A 22742-nucleotide genomic window follows, 5' to 3' on the forward strand; every position below is an offset into this window, starting at 1 on the left:
TAGAAAAGGAGTAACTAAAACTAGTTTTACATGTTCTGCTGCAGGAACTGGGCATTTCCGTCAACTAAGTGAGGCTCTGGGATTTGATTTTTTAATGAAACCTGATAACAATTGCTATTGAGTATGGTTTCTTTCTCTTTCTGTGACTTTTGCATCATATTTCGTTTTGTCACGGACACTGAAGCTATAGTGCAAAAAAATTAATGGGACATAGAAATAGAAGAGAGGGAAAAATAAGGAAATAACAATAATGCTTAGAAAATGCCCACAGAATAATAGAAATAACATATAAATGAAATCAACAAATATTAAGGTGTCTATAATGTTAGTTATTTTCAAATAATATGTCCAGTTACAGTGTTCTCAAGGAATTTCTCAGGTATGTGTTATTGTAGCTAGTTTACAGCCTGAGAAACCATGATGTTAAAAGTTAAGTATCTTGCCCAGGGACACATAATAGCCATTATGCAAAGTAGCAGAGCCATGATTCAGCTGGTGCCATCTGAGACCAAATCCAGTTTGTGTGTGTGTTATTTTGTTATTGTTTGTTTGCTTGTTTTGCTCTTGTGAAAGTTCCTAAAGGAAATCACTAAACTACCAGAATACTAGAATTCACAAAATTTCTTGAATATTCATAATGCCTAATAGAAGAATCAGAAGGAGAAAGGATGTAAAGAAAGGGAAAATAGAGTAAAAGCAAGAAAGAGGAATATAATTTGCCAGGATTGGAAATGGAGAATTTTGATATGTATCTGAGAGACACCAAAACAATACAGAGTAGAAGGCGCTTTTCCACACATATGCTCTTACTCCCCTGCATTCTGCCCTAAACCCTGCTTTGCCCATGTGCTGTCAGCTCTTGTGGTCTGTGCGTAAGCTCTGACTCACCCAGGCACCACAGGGAATAAGGGGCTCGCTCTCAGATGTTACAGCTATGTTACTCAACTTCAGCTAGATTTCTAAAGATTTTTCGGGCTTCATTTTAGGCCCCTTCCTTCCTTCCTTCCTTCCTTCCTTCCTTCCTTCCTTCCTTCCTTCCTTCCTTCCTTCCCACACTGTATTGATGACACCAGTGCTGAGTTTTGACACACAGCTTCCAGATCTTTCCTTTCATATTGAGTTTTCCTGCCTTCTTGGAGTGTTATCCATAGAGAATTCAAATTTTAATAATGAATCTGAACACTGTATCTGAAGTCAAGCATGATTTTTCTCACTGAATTTCATGTTTTGGGATGTAAATGCAGACTTCTAATTCCCCATTCACAGCTTTTTTTTTCCAGTGCTCAGGACATGTCCATGCAAATTGACTGTAGTATAGACAACCTTGACTTTTCAGAATTACTGAGATTGATAAGGTTAGGTCCCAACCATGACCTGGTTTAAAGTGTGTAAATGCACAAATTTAGCAGTTAGGCACCAATCTGAGCCCAATTTGTCTGTAGATTATAAAAAATTCTCATAAGCTGAACAGAAGCAATTCTGATATCCCAGAAGCCTCCTGTTCTTTATGTAGAGCACGATTATATGTGTGTGTGTAAGTGTGTGTGTGTGTGTGTATTCATGCAGACATATATTGTGTATATATAATATATATATTATACATACACACACATGTCTGTGTGATATGTGTATCATATCAATATATCATATATATGTTGTGTCATGTCTGTGGTATTTTTCCTTAGAAAAATAAAATATGCAGTTTTATTTATTTTAGTGAGAGTAGTGACATGTCCCATACTTCATAAATTTTTATTTAAACAACCATATTTTTTAGCTAAGTAGGTCCTCCTATGACTCAAGACAAACTTGGTGATGAACATGGACAAATTCTAGTAAATTCTAGTACCACTTCAGAGAATAAAACTGATTAATTTATTATAATCACAACATTACTTCATAGCATCATTACCTCTATATTTTAACAAACTGCCTCAAATTCATTCTGTATGAAATTTGCCCAATTATTAGCATTTTAACAGACTAAGTTATTCTGAAATGTTTTTTTATAGCATAGTTAATTGCATTGTGGCCTAACCTCCTTCACTTTTGCATTGATATCATATTTAGCATATGAAAGGGTCTTTTTCATTTATATAACCTGTCACTTAGAAGTTGTTACTTCCATTATTAAAATTCTGAGAAAGCCTGGGACTAGTAAAAGACTATGCCATTCATTGCCTTAATTCTGGTTGCTGTCTGGGGTAAAATGTGGAGAGGAAATTCCTTAAGGTATTTTGTCATCACCCTTATCATAGTTAGATATTATATATAACCCTGCAACCTGGGACAAGTGCTAAAGCAGCGTATAAATTATACGATTTGTCCTGGCTCTGAACCTAACAAATTAATAATTAAGAAACAGAATATATAATGAGCGTGTATCTACTCTATATTTCTCTAGATTTGCCAGTTTGATTATGATTGTCATATGATTATCAACTACCCTAGGAAGACTGTGTTTTGATGTTTAGTGCTTATACATATGAAGATCCATTTTCCAAGCCACCTGTCTCTTCTGTTGCACCTGTTCCTTCCTAGTCACCATTTCACAAGGAATGTTTTCCCTTGCCAAAGATCTATTATTGCAAACCAATTAGTATAAAATATGACAAGTGACTCACTATAAAGGTTTGGTGGCATAATGTTCTGATCACGAACATAGTGAACATTGTTTTTTGTGGTGTGTTTTCTTTTTATGCAACTATTTGACTAATGCCCAAATGTAACTGCCTTGTTTACAGGAGATAAAAGAGTACTAAGTAAAATTTGCCTTTTTTAACCCCAATGTCACAGTCTTACTTTCATCACATCTTAGGTGGAAAATGATGTGGTTAACACTTCTCTATTCAAAATAGACTCCAAACTCAAAAACATGATATCTTTAGCTAACACATAATTTCCATTTCCACAAAAGATTTCCTGGTGTCCTGATTTATCTAACTTAAATTTTAATTTTTTGATATCTTTGTATAAGTTCTGTTAAGTGCCGTGTATACTTGTGTCATGTCTGTGGTTCTTCAAAACCATAATTATTCCAATTATGAATTTTTCTAATTAACCATTCAGTAAATAACTTCTTAGCATAGAAGATAAAGTTGTGAGTACTGTCTTTAATCTCATAAGACTTACAGAATCAATTTATAGATAAAGCAAGAAAAAATACAGATTTTTCTGTCACATTTTATGATCTAACCATCAGTAACTTAGTACTAAAGATTAATAAGCCATTATCCATGGTCTTTAAGAGAACTGACAGTGAATTGAAGGAAATGAATATACAAATAATTCTACTGTAAGAGATAAGGTTGTAAGCCTTCTAATAAAACTATAGACAGCAGGATCTGGGACTATCTGAGAAGGAGAAATTATACCACTGTTTGAATATAAGAATGGATAATTATTATATGAACATTTATATATTATATTGAATGAATAATTACAGCATAGTAATTCACACAAGGATTGGTTGCAACTATGATAAACGGAGTTATTTAGGATGCAAGATTTTCCTTTGTTCTATTTTATACACACACGCACAAATGCACACACACACACACACACACATATAGAGGCTATTTAAGAATTCAAAGTTAAATATTTATTTCTCTTTTGGGCGACCTGCAAACTGAATTTTAACCACCTATGGTTGGTTTTTTGTTTTTTGTTTTTTGTTTGTTTGTTTGTTTTGCTTCTATACTTTTGTTTTGATTTAACCTGCTTTGGCCTACTTCTTATCTGAGTAAAAAAATCTAATGCCACCTAACCATGTTTTAAGGCTTTCCTCTTTCCCTAATTACTTCTGATGATTATCAGCATAGGGACAATTAGAAAAATCAGTTCCTGTCTCCTGCAGTTTGTTTTAATTACCAAATGTTGTTATGTTTCTATATTCACCAAAAATGGAGTGTATTGTCTATAATTTGGTAGTAAAAAGTGAATATACATTTTAGGGCCTCCTATCTATGCAAGTCTATAATTCTACTATTCAAAGTAGCTTCTCTAAAGTGAACCTTTTTGGGGTGCCTGGGTGGCTCAGTTGGTTAAGTGGCCAACTTCGGCACAGGTCATGATCTTGCGGTCTGTGAGTTCGAACCCCGTGTCGGGCTCTGTGCTGATAGCTTGGAGCCTAGAGCTTGCTTCTGTTTCTGTGTCTTCCTCTCTCTCTGCCCTTCCCCCATTCTCGCCCTGTCTCTCTCTGCCTTTCAAAAATGAATAAATGTTAAAAAGAATTAAAAAAAAATAAAAAAAATAAAGTGAACCTTTTTACTGAATTCCAGGGAATGGTGTTGTCACTATATCTTGTGTATGTTTCTGGCATTCATTCTATCAACTAATATTCATTGAGTTGTGACTTTGTGAGGCACTCTTCTAAGCAATGAGGTTATAACAATGACCAAAACAAAATTCCCTGCCGTTACATAATTTACATAATTCTAGTAGAAGGAAAAAATGAGTTAGTTTGTTTTTTGGTATCAAATTCGTATAAAGAAAAGGTCCAGATGCATATCTGAATCATTAGGACATTTGTTCTTCTTTTGAATGCCTGGTTTTAGAAACTGTACCCACATACCCATAGGATGCAATTGTGGATATACTGTATATGCAATCTGAAAACAGATTGTAGTGGGAGTCTTACATTGCAAATGTTAGTTACTCTGACATCTTTGCAGATCACTTAACTGCTCACATTTGTAAACATTGTTGGCCTCAGACAGAAAATTAATGTTCCAATTCTGTATAGTAGATGGATGAAGTTAATGGCATATCATTTTAGGTCATTAAAATTGCCTAAGATACTCATTATTTTAATGAGCATTTATAAATACCAGTTTATATTTCTCATGACACTTATTCCTTTTCATCTACTCTTTTAAATTAATGCTGTACATTTTGAGCATCTCTGTTTTCTCTGTTTTGAATATCTCCTGAATATCTCACATCTCTAAATAAGCTGGAGTATTCCTCTTGAGGGACCCCACAAGATTGCTTTCCTATTCACACTTCCACTTAGTGCTGGCAGAAAGGCTTATCTCTCATTTGATTAAAATAGATTAATATTGCAACTGTGAGTTCATTATCATGCCTCCTCTTTATTGCAACTTCTGTCTTGGTGGCTGTGGAAGAACATAGTCACTATGTTGTTTCTCTTTTCTTTTTTTTAACTTTTTTTTTAAGTTTATTTACTTTGGGGGTGAGGGAGGGACAAAGACATGGGGAGAGAGAATCCCAAGCAGGTTCTGCCCTCCCAGATTAGAGCCCTATGGTGGGAGAGGGTGGACATGGAGGGGAGGGGTGTGCTCAGTCTCAGGAACCATGAACTGAGTTGAAATCAAGAGTCAGACGCTGAACCAAGTGAGCCACCCAGGTACCCCTGTTTTAAACTTTAAATGCATCTTTCTATTCCCTTATTTTAGATTTAATGTGTTCCTGAAATGGATAAACCTCACTAAATGTGTGTATTCTTATTTACATCAAGTTTAATTTTCTTCTACACTATTAACTTTCTCCCTTTCTTTAAATTACAATTTATTTAAAATGATTGATAGACAGCCCTGGTTATCCTCTTTATGCTATCAGTAGTTTTAGAGATTTTGCACATCATAATCTAGGGAGGAAAAACAATACATTGACAACCTGGGCATATTTTATGGAAGTCCTTTTCCCCCAAACCTTTCCTGACTGCTGCAAATGCCAATTACTTTCCCCTCTGAACTGATTAAGGTTTTTTTGTTTTTTGTTTTTTTTTTTTACATTTATGCTTGTGTTTTTAAGCCATGTTTACCAAGGCCCTAGGACTATGTCAGGATGCGTCAATGAGGATAGCTTCAGCAGGACTGTGAACAAGCAGGACTCTGATTCTGACTCAAACAAAGAAATTCCACTTTTATATGGCTTACATCTTGGGCTCCCACATATAATTTCACTTAAAATACATTCTGTTTATGGTTACCAGAGCAGAGGTAGAAGGTGGGATGGGTGAAATAGGTGATCGGGAGATTAAAGAGTACACTTTTTTTTTTTTTTTTTTTTTTAACGTTTATTTATTTTTGGGACAGAGAGAGACAGAGCATGAACGGGGGAGGGGCAGAGAGAGAGGGAGACACAGAATCGGAAACAGGCTCCAGGCTCTGAGCCATCAGCCCAGAGCCCGACGCGGGGCTCAAACTCACGGACCGCGAGATTGTGACCTGGCTGAAGTCGGACGCTTAACCGACTGCGCCACCCAGGCGCCCCTTGAGTACACTTATTTTGATGAGCACTGAATAATGTATAGAACTGAATGTATAGAATGAATTACTATATTTGACACCTGAAACTAATATGACACTATGTTAATTATACTGGGATTAAAAGTAAACACTTAATAAAATAAATAAAATATATTCTATTTAGAAAAAAAGAAAATTATCAATCACTGGATTATATCAACATTTTACTCGAAGAATCTGTACTATGCCTCTTACTGCTGACATCTAGCACTCCCAGATTATTTCAGGTACTGGCGTTGAGCTCTGTATCAAATTTAGGCACGAGTTGTTCATTATTATATTCCCCTCCTGGCCCTCCATTAGAGTCAGAATGGGAATATAATCATGTGACTGAACATCAACATCATGAACATCATCTAGTTGACCAGGAAAATGCCACTTCCTTTTTCAGTCTACCTGGTTTGCTATCCAAGTTATCGGTTTGGCCAAAGAGGCTGCCTTCTCTAAGTAGAAGCCTTTTGCTTCAGGTAGGAGACTAAGAGTGGGATGCTCCACTGGTGAAACACCATCCGCATCCTAGTGTATTGCTTACTCGCCCCTCCTTTTAGCTTCTTTTGCTGGCCTTTCTTCATTTTGCTGGACTCTTTTAATATTGGGGCACTGGAGGGTTTAATAGTTAGACTTCTCTTTTTTTCAGTATTTACTCCCCTAAGTCTACACACTGAAGACTTCCAAATTTATGGTTCTTGCTAAGACTCTCCATTGAAACCCAAGCTCATGTGTCCAACCACCTAGTTAAAATCTCCATGTGAATGTCTAATAGATGTCCATGTTGAAAATCGAGTTGTGGATCTTCCTTCCAAACTTGATCCAACTATAGTCTTCATGTAGGTAGAATTCTTGGAGTTATGCTGGTTTCTTATTTCTCTTATTTCCAAATCTACCTTCAAAATATTTTTAAAGTCCATCTAGGTCTCAGTCGCCTTTACCACTTCCACCTTTGTCTGAGCCACCATTAGCTTTCACCTGAATAGCGCCCTAGTTCATTTCCCTTGTACCGCTCTAACCTCCCCTCCCCAAGCCTCATTCTTTTTTGTTTTTAAATTTTTATGTATTTTTAAAATTCCAATATAGATAAGTTTCAGTTTTACAATATAGTGATTCAACACTTGTGTACATTACTCAGTTATTACCACTTAATCCTCTTGATCTATTTAACCCATGTACACACCCACCGACCCTCTGGCAACCACCAGTTCTTTATATTTAAGAATTTGTTGTTGGTGGTGGTGGTGGTGGTTGTGGTGGTCTCTTTCTTTCCCTTTGTTTGTTTGTTTCTTAAATTCCACATATGAGTGAAATCATATGGTATTTATCTTTCTCTGACTGACTTATTTCATTTAGTACTACACTGTTTATATCCACTCATGTTGTTGCAGGTGGCAAGATTTCATTCTTTTTTATGGTTGAGTAATACTCCATTGTGTGTGTGTGTGTGTGTGTGTGTGTGTGTGTGTGTGTATACATATATATATACACATACAAACATATATATCACATTTTCTTTATCCATTCATCTATCAGTGGACACTGGGTTGCTTCAATATCTTGGCTATTGTAAATAATGAAAAGGTTCTCTACATCACTTCCCATCAGAAAAAGGCAAATCAAAACCACAGTGAGTTACCATCTCACACCTGTCAGAATGGCTAGAAAAACATCCACAAGAAACAACAAGTGTTGGTAAAGCTGCGGAGAAGAAGGAACCCTTATGCACTATAGGTGAGAAGGCAATCTGGTACAGCAATTGTGTAAAACAGTGTGGAACTTCCTCAAAAAATTTAAAAATAGAATTGCCCTATGATCTAGTAATCCCACTACTGGGTATTGTCTATACTTTGTTCTTAACCCTGAAGCCAGAATGATTCTTTTTTTTTTTTTTTTAAATTTTTTTTTTTTTTTTTCAACGTTCATTCATCTCTGGGACAGAGAAAGACAGAGCATGAACGGGGGAGGGGCAGAGAGAGAGGGAGACACAGAATCGGAAACAGGCTCCAGGCTCTGAGCCATCAGCCCAGAGCCCGACGCGGGGCCCGAACTCACGGACCGCGAGATCGTGACCTGGCTGAAGTCGGACGCCCAACCGACTGCGCCACCCAGGCGCCCCCAGAATGATTCTTTTAAAACGTTGGTCAACCATTTAATCATGTCTCTCCTCCCCTCAAGGCCTTCCATAGCCTTCCACCCTGCCTCCTGTCTTACTCAGAATAAAAGCCAATGCCCAGTTAATGCCCTATAACATCCACCATAATATGGCTTCTTGTTCTCATTGTGATTTCATCATCTAAAGCTCCCTTGCTCATGTACCCAGCTTGGGACACCACCCTCCCTTTTCTTTATTCACACCCTGAGCATGCTACCACCTTAGCACCTTTGTATTTCTTCTTTGCTTTACCCAATACCCTTTTCCTTTGGATACCTCCATGGCTCATTCTTCACCTCAAGTCTTTTTCTGTTCAAATGTTACTTTTTCCTGGGGGCCTTTTCTAATTACCTTTTAAAAAATTCAGTTCTCCTATTTACTCCACTGGAAGATAAGCTCCATGAGGAAAGGACTGTTTTTTTCTGTTTTGTTCACAGTAGCATCCTCAACAGTTCAAACAGCTTTATAGAAAGTATGTATACACACACACACACACACACACACACACACACACACACTGATTTCCTAAAGCACACATATATATATGTATATACATATATACACAAATAAAGTATATATGCATATATATACACACACACATGTATTTGTATATATATACACACATGCACACAAATATATATTTTTAAATAAATAAATGACATTTCTTTAAGTTCTTTAGTATTGAAATATGTAAATAATATACTTTATCATGGGTATGATAGATGTTAAGGTGCCCTTACATTTTGTTAAGATATTTCAATATCTAAATAATATATCTTTCTTATCATGGGTATGATAAATGCTAAAGTGCCCCTAACATTTCTGTAGATGTAATGGGGATTTTAAATTTGCCTGCCATTTGCATCAAACTTGTTGCTTCTGATTTATGCTGCAGGCTCAATTCCAATGACCTTAGATACTCTTAGATACTACCAGAATCTGTCCTCTCCTTGAACTTCCTTGACTCACGCGTGGAGGCATTTCCATTACCTTCTTTCCCTAAATTGTAACAAATACAGCTTTTTATGGATAATTTTGAGATAACGAAGGTATTACATCACCAAACAGAAAATAATTTAAAATCAGTAGTAGACATAATAGTTCATAAAGGGGGCGCCTGGGTGGCACAGTTGGTTAAGCGTCCGACTTCAGCCAGGTCACGATCTCGCGGTCCGTGAGTTCGAGCCCCGCGTCGGGCTCTGGGCTGATGGCTCAGAGCCTGGAGCCTGTTTCCGATTCTGTGTCTCCCTCTCTCTCTGCCCCTCGCCCGTTCATGCTCTGTCTCTCTCTGTCCCAAAAATAAATAAACGTTGAAAAAAAAATTAAAAAAAAAATAGTTCATAAAGTTTATTGGTCATTCTCTGCCTCAGATTATGTCTTTCTGGCTGTCTCTCACGTGAAAGTTTGGATATTTGTTTATATCTTTACATCATTCTAGGTTTTAGTTATAGTCTAGGTATAAAAGTATAAATGTTGGTACATTTTAACTTATAGATTATAAAAACTACTCAGTAGATCTGTTACTGCATCATTTTGGACCCAGAGGACAAATTTGAACCATATAAACCTTTATGTTTCACTAACCCTTAATCTAAGTGTCATTGTCATCAGGACCAAAGCTCCTAAGAATAGAAGGAACATTTACCAATTCAGGTGCTCCTGGTCCTTCACCAGGGAGAAACAGTTAGCTTTACTCTGAATCCAGGGAGGAGACACACACAAAAATATCAAGCTTCTGTGACCATTGCTGAATGGTAATTTAACTCAAAAAGATTAGCAGTGTGATTATATTCACAATTTTTGGATTTTAATTTTTATAATATATGTATAGGGATTTTTATTAAAGATTACTTTAAAAATAATTATCTCCATTTAAACAATTTTATTATTATTTATTTTTAAATTCTAGTATAAATAACTTACAGTGTTATATTAGTTTCAGGTGCACAATATAGTGAATTGCTGTATCCCCAGTGCTTAGTACAAAGCTGAGAACATTATAGGCACTCAGTTTTTAATTGTTGAATTGATGAATCAGTGGTCCAATTTAAAGAAGTTTGTCAGGAAATTTTTTCAATAGAAGTGACATGGACATCAGAAGCAGAACTTTAAAATATGAAAACTCTTCCCAGTTATTGAGAAATAATAGATTATTGACTAAATTTTAGTCTTCTTGGCCCTACCTCTTATATTTAATAACGATTAGTTGAAGCTAATTATTACCTATGTTCATTTATTCAATGAATATTTATTAACCTTATGCCAAACATTATGGGAATGAATGCAACAGTTAATAAAACAAAAAATACATTCCTTTATAAAATGAATAAATGTCATTTTTCACATATAGTGCAATGGAGAAAATAAAGCTGACTAAGGGAATAAAGTGTTGCAGGGAAAGAGTGGGGACATACTTTTTAGACCGTCTTCAGATAAGAACTTACAGAAGTGCTGACATTTAGGCATACCCTTAAGTAACTGATGGACGGAACCATCTGACTATTGGGTGGGCTGGGGAGAGAGCCAGGCAAAAGGAGCCGCAGTTGCAAATACCAAGGAGGCAACATCAATATGGAATTTGAAATCACAGCTCACTAATCCCTCTTGCCTTGTTCTAGTGCCTGTTTCTCTTCACTCTTCTACTTCTTTCCATTACACTTATCCCCTCTGACATACAATTTAATTTACTTATTGTATTGGTGGTTTCTGCACTTCTTCCCACTTCAGTGAGAGCTCTACAAAGAAGGGTGTCTGTCTGTTGTGTTTACCAATATATGCTAAATGCCTAGAATAGAATCCACCACATAGCTGGTACTCAGTAGATCTTCATTGTATCAATTGACATTATATTTTGGGAACTGCAAGGAGATCATTTGGCAGTCGACAGTATATAGGGGTGTGGTGGCATGAACTGAGGACAGAATTGTATTTAGGGGCTTTGTATTTTCTTCAAAATATGACAGGAAGCTTCTGGAAGGTTGAGAGTAAGAGAATGCAATGGCCTGATTCACATATTTAACAGATCTTACAGGCTGCTGTGTGGAGAACAATCCACATTCTCCAACAGCCCCCAGTTGAGTGTACAAGCACACCAACATGCTAATAACTCACCTTTTGCAGACTTTAGTAAGGGCCACAATTGAAGGGTGGACTAATTGTGTGACAGTAAAAAGTTTCTGGACTGATAAGACTTCATAGATGAGGGGGCACTGAAACTAGATCTTGAAATGAGTAAAAAGAAAATTCCAGGCAACCAAAAACAATTGGGCAAGGGATAAATGAAACAAAATTGTTGTTGGGTTGAATAAAGAAATTTGGAAAATCGGTTTGGATTCTGAGTGCTGAGAGGGTAACAATGACAGTAAGTTTTTTAAAATACATTATCTCTGTTTTTACAATGAGTAGAAACCTATTTTAATCCCCACTTCAAAGAAACCTGATGCACAGGGAAGCTAAGTCAAAGCTTTATTCATCAAGAAAGAAGCATGGAGATTTGAACTTGGATCTGTTTGGTGCTAGATCCCATGTACTGAGTTGGTGATTTAATAATAATACAATCAAAGTTCAAAGAATTATCCAATTCCTTGCATCTAATAAGTTCAATCACATTAATATTTATTTTGTATGACTGGGGCTGCTAGAGTGTGTAATGCTGTCCAAGGCATCGTAATCATGTTACTGATTATGGCCCTTTTGATATTAAAGCAATGCATTTATAATAAGAATTTCTGTCTTTGTTATGAAATGTTAATATTTATGTCCCTTTCATTTATTTATGTGTGGTGAATGTCAAGTACAAGGCAGATAAATTGAAGAAATTAATGTATGCCCATAATTTATCATGATATAATAAACTCTTGATTCTGTATCTCCATGGCCTTCTAATCAACAAGCTGAAAAATTGTGACTTGACCATAGTCATTTAGATGTCTACATTTCCAACCAGGAGGTTGTGATCCAGGACATAATAATAACTTATAATAATTCACTAATACTCACATTCATTTAAAATGAAGTTTTGCTGAGGTCATCCTCTACATGGTGTTTTAACTTTTCATTCCTTACTTAGTTATTGGACAGAAGAAATTACTGATAACACAAAATTGGTCACATGACCTGGGCTTAGAAGAGAGAGGAAACATTAAAAATGGAATTACAAAGTTTTTTTTAATGTTTTATTTATTTTTGAGAGAGATGGAGAGACAGAGTATGAGCAGGGGAGGGGCAGAGAGAGAAAGAGAGAGAGACAGAATCCGAAGCAGGCTCCAGGCTCTGAGCTGTCAGCACAGAGCCCAAAGCAGGGCTCAAACCCACCAACTGTGAGATCATGTCCTGAGCCAAAGTCATACGCTTACCCGACTGAGACACCGAGGCGCCCAAAAAATGGAATTGAATGGAGAAAAGGTGAAAAGATAGACTTCTCAAAGAAGAAATATTAGCCAGTGGCTCTTGAGGATAAGCACACACCAGATCAGTGTTTCTCAATCTTGCTCACATTGTAGCATAAAGAGGAAATCATAAAGTTTTCCATTATACTAATGTAGACAGAGGAGGGTGCTCATGCCTAGTATTGAGTACCTCAGGAGCTCTGGAAGTCCCAGGATTTGACAAATCACTCTGAAGCTGAGAGACTGGTGTTTCAGTACACCTGTAATCTGTTTGCAACACACCGGCTGGGAAGCTCTGTCCTAGTTAGCTCAGAATGATTCATGGTATCACCAAGAAAAGCAGGACATTTTTATCTTGCTTATGTTCGGTTTGACTATAAAAAAAGAATTCCACTACATCAGCTATCCCTTAATCCTGTTTGCACATTGAAAAAAAAAAAAATCTGGGGGGATTTAGAAAAACACCATTTTGGCATCCTTAAACTAATTACATGAAAAATCACTAGCGTTGAGGCGTAACCATTGGTATTTTTTAAAGCACCATAGCGGATGCTAATGTGCAGAACATTCTACTCCACTAGATGATCACTAGTGTGTTCTATATCTCTAACCATCTAGGATTTTAAGTGATGTTAGGAGATAGTCTATAGCAACCTAAGTTTGGAGAAGCCATTGAATATGTGGATGCTTTGCAGGGACAATTAAGGAAAACCCACAAAAGAGACTGTCTTTCAGAAAAAGTGCAAACCATTGCTAATGATGCCTAAGAAGATCCCCAGAGTTAAAATTGCCTGGAAGCTTCCCTTTCTCCTTGTGACAAGATTCAAGTGGAAGTATCAGTCTCAGACTTTGAGATGAGAAAAGAAGAGATAAGGATAGGGGCAAATAGATGTGAGATTGTAAGGAAAGGAATTTTAGTATAAAACAATCAACTATTAATCTGCCACAAATGAGTGAGCAAGCAGCAAAGAGAGGCCTTAGCAGACTGGAGAAATGTTTATTATTGACCTGCTGTGAAAGGAATGTAAGGGATGAAGGGCCAAGCAGTACAGAGAGCACTGCTGAGGTTGAGGATTATGAATTTGTCACTGTTTTGATTATCTGAGGTGCTCCAACGACACACATCAACTCAGGTTGTAGCAGAGAAGCTGGACGAGTGGATTAATACAACTGTTTACTGAATGGGTCAAACAGAAGTATATTAAGAAAATAGAGTGAGGGTTTTGGCAAAAGAATGAAAGATATGATGGACCATGGATTCTTGGTTGGGTATAGAGAGAGTGAAAATGGGAATTAGCAGATAGATTGGGACAGAACTTGGTCAAATGGTATTTATTTTCATGATGTCCAAGAAAAAGTGTAGTGAAAATAAGAGAACACGAGAATGGAAGAAAGGGGAGTCACATTCTGGGGAATACATTCCCCTCCACTCCAGGTGGCTGGACTCCCATTAGAGTACTTCTTCTGGCCCCATTAGAGTAACTTGTATGCCCCCAGGAAGAAATGGCTTCCTTAATAGATGAGTTTGATAGAATGAACTGGGCATGTGTGACTCATCCCTTTCCTCCCTTCTGTTCTCAGTCTGTAGAACTGCCTCCTCCAAAGAGCATGCATTCTAAACTGCTTTCTGCCATGCTATAAAAACTCTAGCTTCTAGCAACCCGCCCATTCACAGCCAAAGCTTTTAATTGAAGAAGTTAAAATCAACTGATTTGCTTGCATGTCTAAGCTTGTTCTTTAATATAGGTATATTTTATTATTCTCTCTCTTTTACATGACAGTTTTACATGACAGTTTCATACCATTTCCTCACTTCTTCAAACATTCACTACTCCCTCCCCTAAGCTGACTCTCAGCTGATATCTCAGCTTCCTATGTTCCTGAGCAGTTACACAAACCCCCACCACTATAGTTACCAGCAAGGGAAACCACATGCTCTGCCTTCCCACCTGTTATGAAAGATGGTGTTGTCTTCTCTCTAAAGCCAGTGTCTTCTCTCATACGTTCTACCTCCTTTCACCTACTGAAGGACATTTCTCCAGAAATTCACCTTCTTCACCTATGATGAGCCTACATCACAATCTTTCACCTTCTGCTAGACCGTCTCCCTCAGCACAGCTTGTTCTTATTTCTTTCCCTCCTTTCCTTGTCAGCTACTGTCTCATTTCTTTGGTTCCTTGTACAGCAGTGTGCTTTAAAAGTATTGTATAAACACATGGTTTCCATTCCTCTCCTCCCATTTCATTTTAAATTTACATCGATGAGGCTTTTTGCATGTTGTGCATGCCCCTTCCTTTCCAACTCTGGACCAGGACATAGCAGGTGCCGAGATGTTGATGCCCAGGAAGAACCATACTGCCATTTATGAACTCCCTTTCAAGGAGGGAGTGATGGTGGCTAAGAAGGATGTCCACATGCCTGAACACCTTGAGCTGGCAGACAAGAATGTGCCCAGTCTTCACGTCATGAAAGTCCTGCAGTCTCTTGAATCATGAGGCTGTGTAAAGGAACAGTTTGCCTGGAAACATTTCTATTGTTAGCTCACCAACGAGGGTATCCAGTATCTCTGCGATTACCTTTACCTGCCCCCTGAGATTGTGTCTACCACTCTGTGCTGCAGAAGTCCTGAGATTGGCAGGCCACAGCCCAGAGTTCTGGAGAGTGATCTGCAAGACTCACACAAAGGGAAGCTGATAGACACCTATAGACCAAGCGCTGTGTCCCCTGGTGCCGACAAGAAAGCTGAGTCCGGGACTGTCTCAGTAACTGAATTCCAGTTTAGAGGTAGATTTGGTCATAGATGTGGTCAGTCACCTCACTAAAGTTGGAGGAGGTTGTTTTGTGTTGAATAAATCTGTAGTCAGAAAAAAAAAAATAGGCTTTTCTCCCAACCATCTGCTGAATCCAGTGGCCAGTGCTCAGTCCTTGTTTTAATTGATCTTTCAGCACCATTTGATACAGATGATCACTCTTGCCTACCTGCTTCAGTGCTCACCCCTGGACTTCCAGGACACATCCCTGTCTTAGTCACCACCCCCCCCCCCCCCCCCGCCCCACCTCACTCCGCTGATTTGTTCCTACTCATTCTCCTTCGCTGGTCTCCCAGGACTCTATTTTTGGAGTATACTAGGGCTTGGGTTTGGACCACTTCTCTTGTCTATTTACATTCACTTCCTGATGACTTCATTCCAGTTTTTTGGTTTTCAGTCTGTATGCTAATGTGGTCTACTGATTTGTATATTCAACTGCCAATGTGACATCTCTATTTAGATGACTAATAGAATCTCAAACTCAACATGGACCAAATTGAACAATTGGATTTTACTCAAACCTGCTTCTTTCACAGCCTTCATCTCATTGGTAGCAATTTCCTCCTTTCACTGCTCAGGCCAAAAACCTTGTAGTTGTTCTGGATTCCTTTTTTGTCTTTCACAAACCACTTCTGATTCATCAAAAGAACCTGAATACTTCCAAAAAATTAAAATAGATCATTAGATAGCCAATCACCAAAGAATTATTTCATGTGTGAAATCAGTTAGGAATTTATTAATTCCATTTTCATATTGTATACTGAATTAAAATCAGTACCAGATAAAGAAGTACCAAGATGTAATTTTGATTTATGGTGTGCCTTTGTAATCAGATAGAACTGGTTTCAAATGATGTGACTTTCCCATTTGCCTAAGATGTGATCTTAGACAGTTATATTTCCCTAAGACTCCATTTCCTTATATATAAGTGAGGAATAAATACCTCCTTTTAGAAGGTTTTGTAAAGGAGAACTCTGGCATCCCTATAAATAATATCATTCAATAAGTAGCAGCTATTGAGTTATTGTTCTTGCTCTTAAACAAAATAAGACAGGATAGTGATTGGCTTTGTCTTTCAAATGAAATTCTTGGAAAAAGTCAAATTAAGGAGAAAATAATGTACCCGCTACCATGGCAACTGAGGCAGTAGAGGCAGTAGAGATCTTAAAGAATAAGAAATGATAGTCTAAAGATTGCTTTAGTCTATATTTTCCACAGTTTTGACTAATATTGCCTTTGTTCCTGTAATCTTATAATCTTTGTAATCTTAAACATGGGATTATGAGTAGAATGTCCATCCCTATAAATTAATGTTTTTTTAATGTTCTGTTATTCCAAGATAGCTATGATAACATTATCTGAAAAGCTCTTGTATAGAATTGATCACCATTATGATTCTTCTCTTCCTCTCATCCTATCAGTTAAACCTGTACCTTCTGAGATGGTATAGACAAACTAATATCAAATGAACTATATGAAGAGCATTAGAACATCTGCTTTGTTTGCTTGGAATATACCTTTCTTCTCTTTAATATGATATTTCTCCCAAAACTCCATGAATGTGTGCATGGAGATGAATTTATGTGTGTGTACGTTTAAGTGGGTGGATACATGTAAGTTTGCAAAGTTTCTTTCTCATTCTATTTCATATTTTTTTAATGTTTATTTATTTTTGAAAGAACAAGCAGAGGAGGGGCAGAGGATCTGAAGCAGGCTCCACTCTGACAGAGGTGAGCCTGATGTGGGGCTTGAACTCATGAACCAGGAGATCATGACCTGAGCTGAAGTTGGAGCTCAAGTGACTGAGCCACCCAGGGGCTCCAATCTGTTTCCTGTTTTTTAAAATCTATTTTTGAAGCTTTTTTAAAAAATCCATTTTCTAAACTACTAGGCAGCATTATTTAATACAAACAATATGAGTTGGTAGTTAGAATATCTGTGATTTGTACATTCTCTCTTTTTGTTTTTCATTTATTCACCAACAACTTGACTATTATGTACCAAGAAGTGCATTCAGCCCAAACTTTGAATGCTATATATACCACATATTAACTATAAGAATCTGGGAATAAGAATAAGTATTTTTTGAGTTCTCAGGACTAGTCAGCAAGTCAAAATGAGATAATTACTATTAAAATACAACCCATGAAAAGAGAGAAACAAAACATCCAGAGGAAGATGTGTCAAGTATTTCCCAAATATTTATTGGGTGCCTTCTCTATGCCTTGCGTTGTGCCGGTTTTGTTAGTTATAGACAAGAAGGTCTATATAAGGCCGCTTTTGCACACTAAGGAATCTTATTTCATCTCAGACTTTAGCTGGAAATTATGCTTCTTGATTAAAAAAATAAAATAAAAATTCTGTATCGGTTACTGAGAATTCTTTTGCATCCTGATGCGGTAATTATGGTGTATAGTAACAGAGAACATCTATGGAAACTGGACAATAAATAAAGTAAAAAAAGATTGATTTATCCAGAGTGGAAATATTGGTCACAAATAGCTAAGAATTTAGCCAATTTCTAAGAAAAAGGGAAATTTAATATCAAAACTGTACTATACAATAGTATAGTGCATGTAGGGTATATCCATGTTTAAGTTCAATATGTAATATTCTATATGTAGGTCTCATGCCATAGAATAGACCCAGTATTTCTCAACTATTTATGTTTATAAAAGTCAGAACTCAGAAACCCCTTCAGATGTTATAAAAACTTAAACTGTGTGGGCGTCTGGTATCCACAGTGGTAGATGAAGAAATAACATCCTGTCATAAAACTGTAATGTGAGATTTGTAAACCAGGCTAATGACATGTATTTTAGAACATGAGAGAAGCTTAACAAAATATAGTAAAATTATTGAGTCATAGAATTATAGAGTTCTAATCAATCAGTATTTTTTTTTTGTTAAAGGACCAAAACAAAACAAAGCTTAATCCTGAATTTCAGACAGTTTAATATTTTTAATTTAGGCATGAAGATGTTTATGGGCTATTATAATACATGTAAATATTTGTGAAAAATGTCATTGAAGCAAAGAGAAAACAAAGTGCAAAAGAAGAAGGATTATGGAAAGAAGATACTATTTTAAAATTTTCTAATTTGAGTTTGGAAGACAATATATATGTAGGTATGTTTGTGCATGTATGTGTACATATGTGTATGCACATGTGTATAGTCATGCATGTGTATAATGCACACACAAAACATACATGCTCATAAATATATACATGCATCTACATACCTGCAAAATATCTAGACATATATAAAAAACTTTATGAGATTATGTGAAAAAAAAAATAACCCAACACATTATCATCAAAATGTGAACTGAAAGCATATTTAATATTTTTGTCTTGTTACAAATGGAAGTTTGGAAATTTCAATATGCTTGATTTGTGTTTATTTATTTAGTCCACATAGCTACAAATCTTGAAGGATCACAAAGGGTTCTATATTTATTTACTTGAGACACTCTCAATGAGTACTTAAGTAGCTAAAAAAATCTCTTGAACTTGGAAGAAAGTCTTTGAGGCATTACAAGTTTTGTTTTATTTTGTTCGTTGTTTTTTAATTTGGATCTTCTAATGTAAGATCTCACTGCTGGAATTGATTATACCTGTTGGTGGAGTGTCTCATTGGCTTACTACAAACACAGTGAGTGTTTCCTTTCACTTCATTCACCTGCCCTTCATTTCTGTTCTAACCTGTAAAAGGTGTCTGGCACTTCATTGCTCTTCGATAAAAATTTTTTGAATAAATGCATGAATAAATGAATGAATGAACAAAACCTACCAACCTATGCACAAGCAGCTGTGACTCTCAGGAAGGAGACTCTGAGGCAGGGTGTAAAAGTAAACTTACAGTTTTGTCTGTGTACACAGGGTCATCTTTGCTCAATCTTGTAGAAGTCATGATATGAAGAGAAGGATGCAGATATATAGAGATGCATAAATATGACTACACATTTAGTAGATAGATATGATAGATAATCTAGCTGGCAATATGTACTTAACTAGCTTCCACATGCCATCCATATGGATCACTAGGATGTATTGCCCATCTGGACTGCAAATTTCACTCCATCTGGCATGACTTCTAGCTGAACGCTTGGCTAGAGAATTCTTTGTTATCCTATAGTGTTATGGTGTAAATTGTAGTGATATCTCTCTTCCTCGTCCTTGTCTTTCTCTCTCTCTTTCTCTCTCTCTCTCATTCCTATTTTTGTCCAGTATGGCATTTTTCCTCCTGAGCATTTATCAGAAACTAACAGCACATGAACAGCCCTTTCAGTGTATTTCTTTAATTCCCCAAAGTATTATCACTCTAGCAAATTTTTGAGCTTCTTATTCAATACCTGTAAATGAACAAAAAAAGGTGTATTGAATTGCTTGTATTGAAGTAGAATATACCAAACAGTTATTTGTTTAAAAGGTTACATTGAAGGGATATAAAAAAAGTGTGAGCTGAATCCTCCTGACAGTATATGGAATAGTAGACTCCAAAGTATGTTTTTGAACTTTTTATCAAATCAAGTTGATAGCATACATTTCATAAGGCTTTGAGAATAATTATTCTCAGAGGCCAAGAGGTGGATTCAGTGACTTCTGGGAATCGTCTCTGTAAATCTATTAAAAACAGTGTCTGGCTTCAGGACTTTTATTTTACCCATTTTTAAGAAAGTGTAATTTAGTTATCCTTTTACTTTCTCATTTTCGATTTCCTTCTGTAAAAATTCAAGTGGTTGAGACAGCTAGAATTAAACTTTTCTGGAGTTTGTATTCTTAATTTCTTTCTTTTGAGAAGAGATATATCTTGAGAGATTTTTGGGCGGTGGTCTGTGTGTAGCAATTAAAATGGACATCTTACCAGTACTTGATGTGGTTGGTAGACATGGCCCAGAAACTAATGAGTCCTGGCCTGAGCACAGTAAGTTTTGTTTCACATAGTAATATTGTACTATCTTTTACTTTCGAGTTAATACTTAAAATAGTGTTATTATAAATTGAACGCAGTCAAACTAAGAATGAAGTTTTTGACAAGCCAAAAAAATCTTGGAAAGCTATTTGGAAAACTTAAGAAAGATGTCAAAATATACTAACCAAAAGTATGAAAATATGTCTCTACATTTTATATATTTTTTGAGATCAGAATGTTCTTACTTTACTTGATTTCATAGAAATGGGGTGTTGACCAGGTTAATAAGTCTCTTTATTAATTTCACTTGAGAAAAGTTTATATATGAGAAAACACGTCTAACACAGTTACCTCAGGTGCCCTGAAATGCTTTCAGTCATATTTCCCAAAACATTCCCTGTCATCTTGTATGTCTTCATGCATTGTTCCTTCTCTTCCTTCAACCTCCTGCCTTTGCGAAGGTCATTTTGATATATCCCTGTGTTAGATACTTTTCAGATGAACTCAGTCTCCTTTACATTAAGTCAGTCATTAGCACTTACTAAACTTCATGTCAGTTGTCTTGTTAGTTAATAACCTCTTAGTAATCGACGTCTCTCCCACCAAATTTAAAATTCCTTAATAAGGACAGAGACTGTATCTCTTATAATTGTGATGCTAGGGCCAAGAAATAGTACCAGACTTCTATAACCAAAATGGACAAGGCAAGGTTCTGTATCCTTTCAATTTTCAGATGTGGACACCACTTTCCCTGTTGGCTACCAAGCAGAGAAAGAAAGTTATCTTCAAATAAACATTCAGTACAATTATATACCATCATTATCATAAATAGCCTGCTTAGAAAACAAAAGTTTGGGGAGGAATGTATCTTTTGGCAATTTCTGCAACATTTAGAGTAAAGCACTGTATTTAAAATAATTATATATTTATACTGTTTCTCCTTCCAGCTTACTCAACATTAATTCTTTCTTCCCCTCCCCACACAAAAACTGTGAAAAAGAAAAACCTGTACCTTTCTTGGCCAAAAAGCTTCAGAATTCCTTGCTGAAATAGTTTGTTGGTTGAGGCAAATTCAGCAAATATATGAAATTATGCCAGGGATATGTAATATTATACCATGAATATTTGATTTACTGGCCTTCTAAATAATAATAAGAAATCTAGTGAATCATATGGTCTGTATTATATCAGAACCAATTTACAGGTAAGCATAAAACACACGGGTTTTATTTGCACCATAATCTATTTGGCAAAAAAAATAAATAAAAATTCCTTTAAAACCTGGGTTCACAAGAAGCTTCACATTTGTTTTCGAGACATTGTTTCCACTGATAGCTCTTTGAGGAGCAGACTTACCTGGCCCTGCCAACCATAAGAGGAAGTATCTCTGAGTGGGAAAAACTAAAATTTTTTACATACATAGCTAATTACCAAAGCTAGTATGCCTGTATACTTATTTTATTTAATTTGATAGTCATTTGAAAGAATCCCATGTAGCCTAAAAAATCAGAAGGGAAAAAAGAATATTTAAAAAAATATAAGGTAGCTGCTTAAATAATCATGAAAAAGAAAGCACGATTTTTCTATTTAAATTGCAGTGGTAGAGTTATAGTTAAGATGACGAATAGTTTTAGTAACTAGGTAAATCATGCAGGAGGAAAAAAATCAGTTTTAAAAAATAATCATTTGTGTGCTCAAAGGAAAAAAAGGATGGGAACACATCAAAGGGAAATAGGAGCCGACCTGAAGGACTTCCCCGTAGCCAAATCTGGGACGATTTAAGCATCAAAATAAATTATATTGTATAATAACTCTATGTATAAAATAAATATCTCTGAGTTCATACTGGTAGAAGTAAATAGTTGAAAAAATAATTATAGATGAGGCAAATCTTCTCTACAGAAAAATTCCATTTAATACATATAAACACTACCCTCCCCCAGGATGTAAAGCTTAATTTTACCACTTTCTATCACCTCTTGGAGAATATACTAGACTTAGTGGCCAAGTTCCAAAGAATAGAGTATGGAAAAGAAAACATAGTAACTTTACAGTAGAGAAACCTGGCAAACACCACCTTACCAAGTGATGGTTAATATCACTAGTGATAGGTGGATATCACATACTCCCATGATGTTGTGATGAGGTCACTTCATTAATATATGATGAGGACACTTTACCTCTGTGGTATTCTTCCCTAAAACCCATAGCCC

The 22742-nt window shown here is 36.2% G+C and overlaps 1 protein-coding gene and 1 pseudogene across 11 annotated transcripts in view; both read left to right on the forward strand.

The window, feature by feature from the left end:
* PPFIA2 (PPFI scaffold protein A2) overlaps positions 1–22742 on the forward strand; it is a 479884-nt gene that overhangs the window by 133947 nt on the left and 323195 nt on the right. The window lies entirely within an intron of this gene.
* LOC147579019 (small ribosomal subunit protein eS10 pseudogene) lies at positions 12171–15844 on the forward strand (annotated as a pseudogene).

Source organism: Puma concolor, chromosome B4, assembly GCF_028749965.1.
Source record: "Puma concolor isolate L17-30 chromosome B4, mPumCon1.1.hap2, whole genome shotgun sequence".
In the NCBI taxonomy this organism is placed as follows: domain Eukaryota; kingdom Metazoa; phylum Chordata; class Mammalia; order Carnivora; family Felidae; genus Puma; species Puma concolor.